We start from the raw sequence: 2,367 nt of genomic DNA, 5'->3' as shown, positions 1-2,367 counted from the left end.
ATATTATTATTACTATTTTTTCTGTGCCATCTTCTTTGTCATATGAGCAGGAGCAAGGACAAGAACATTCTTGTTAAAGCAGATCCAGAACTTGAAAGGACTCTGAAGAAAAAATTAAGAGAAGCTAAAATACAACAATCCAGAGATAACCTTTCAGAAATTTTCGAACAGGAAAAGGAGATGGCAGCCGAAAATAATAATAATATAAGGAAGATGCTTGGTGACTTCACTGCACCTAATTCCAATTTACATGGAAGAAGCATCTCCATTCCTGCCATTGGAGCAAACAACTTTGAGCTGAAACCTCAATTAGTTTCTCTGATGCAGCAGAACTGCAAGTTTCATGGACTTCCATCTGAAGATCCCTTTCAGTTCTTAACTGAATTCTTGCAGATATGTGATACTGTTAAGACTAATGGAGTAGATCCTGAAGTCTACAGGCTCATGCTTTTCCCTTTTGCTGTAAGAGACAGAGCTAGATTATGGTTGGATTCTCAACCCAAAGACAGCCTGAACTCTTGGGATAAGCTGGTCACGGCTTTCTTAGCCAAGTACTTTCCTCCTCAAAAGCTGAGCAAGCTTAGAGCTGATGTTCAAACCTTCAGACAGAAAGAAGGTGAATCCCTCTATGAAGCTTGGGAAAGATACAAACAGTTGACCAAAAAGTGTCCTTCTGACATGCTTTCAGAATGGACCATCCTGGATATATTCTATGATGGTTTATCTGAGTTATCAAAGATGTCATTGGATACTTCTGCAGGTGGATCCATTCACCTAAAGAAAATGCCTGCAGAAGCTCAAGAACTCATTGACATGGTTGCTAATAACCAGTTCATGTACACTTCTGAAAGGAATCCTGTGAGTAATGGGACGCCTATGAAGAAGGGAGTTCTTGAGGTTGATACTCTGAATGCCATATTGGCTCAGAATAAAATATTGACTCAGCAAGTCAATATGATTTCTCAGAGTCTGCATGGAATGCAAGCTGCATCCAACAGTACTCAAGAGGCATCTTCTGAAGAAGAAGCTTATGATCCTGAGAACCCTGCAATAGCAGAGGTGAATTACTTAGGTGAACCTTATGGAAACACCTATAACTCAACATGGAGAAATCATCCAAATTTCTCATGGAATGATCAAAAGCCCCAGCAAGGCTTTAATAATGGTGGAAGAAACAGGTTTAGCAATAGCAAGCCTTTTCCATCATCAACTCAGCAACAGACAGAGAACTCTGAACAAAATGCTTCTAATTTAGCAAATCTAGTCTCTGATCTATCTAAGGCCACTGTAAGTTTCATGAATGAAACAAGGTCTTCCATTAGAAATCTGGAAGCACAAGTGGGCCAGCTGAGTAAAAGGATCACTGAAACCCCTCCTAGTACTCTCCCAAGCAATACAGAAGAGAACCCAAAAGGAGAGTGCAAGGCCATTGACATAAGTGCCATGGCCGAACCTGTGAGGAAAGGAGAGGACGTGAATCCCAAGGAGGAAGACCTCCTGGGACGTCCAGTGGTCAATAAGGAGCTTCCCTCTGAGGAACCAAAGGACTCTGAGGCTCATCTAGAGACCATAGAGATCCCATTGAACCTCCTTATGCCCTTCATGAGCTCTGATGAGTATCCCTCTTCTGAAGAGAATGAGGATGTCACTGAAGAGCAAACTGCCAAGTTTCTTGGTGCAATCATGAAGCTGAATGCCAAATTATTTGGCATTGATGCTTGGGAAGTTGAACCTCCGTTGTTCATCAATGAACTAAGTGATCTGGATCAACTGACATTGCCTCAGAAGAGACAGGATCCTGGAAAGTTCATAATACCCTGTACCATAGGCACCATGATCTTTAAGGCTCTGTGTGACCTTGGTTCAGGAATAAACCTCATGCCCCTCTCTGTAATAGAGAAACTGGGAATCTATGGGGTGCAAGCTGCTAAAATCTCATTAGAGATGGCAGACAGCTCAAGAAAACAGGCTTATGGACAAGTAGAGGACGTGTTAGTAAAGGTTGAAGGCCTTTACATCCCTGCTGATTTCATAGTCCTGGATACTGGAAAGGAAGAGGATGAATCCATCATCCTAGGAAGACCTTTCCTGGCCACAGCAAGAGCTGTGATTGATGTTGACAGAGGTGAAATATTCCTTCAATGGAATGAGAACTCCCTTGTGTTTCAAACTCAAGGATCTCCCTCTGCAACCATGGAGAGGAAGCAGAAAAAGCTTCTCTCCAAGCAGAGTCAACCAGAGCCCCCACAGTCAAACTCCAAGTTTGGTGTTGGGAGGCCACAACCAAACTCTAAGTTTGGTGTTGAACTCCCATATCCAAACTCTAAGTTTGGTGTTGGAGAGTCTCAACAAAGCTCTGCACATCTG

The 2,367-nt window shown here is 42.5% G+C and overlaps 1 non-coding gene across 1 annotated transcript; it reads right to left on the bottom strand.

Annotated features, from left to right (window-relative positions):
• Positions 1 to 576: 576 nt before the first annotated feature.
• Positions 577 to 684, bottom strand: LOC112767666 (small nucleolar RNA R71). The gene has a single exon (XR_003185107.1). It is a non-coding gene; the product is annotated as a small nucleolar RNA R71 (small nucleolar RNA).
• Between the last annotated feature and the right edge of the window lie 1,683 nt (positions 685 to 2,367).

The sequence above is a fragment of the Arachis hypogaea genome, chromosome 17, assembly GCF_003086295.3.
Source record: "Arachis hypogaea cultivar Tifrunner chromosome 17, arahy.Tifrunner.gnm2.J5K5, whole genome shotgun sequence".
In the NCBI taxonomy this organism is placed as follows: domain Eukaryota; kingdom Viridiplantae; phylum Streptophyta; class Magnoliopsida; order Fabales; family Fabaceae; genus Arachis; species Arachis hypogaea.
This window is presented reverse-complemented; position numbering and strand designations above follow the sequence as displayed.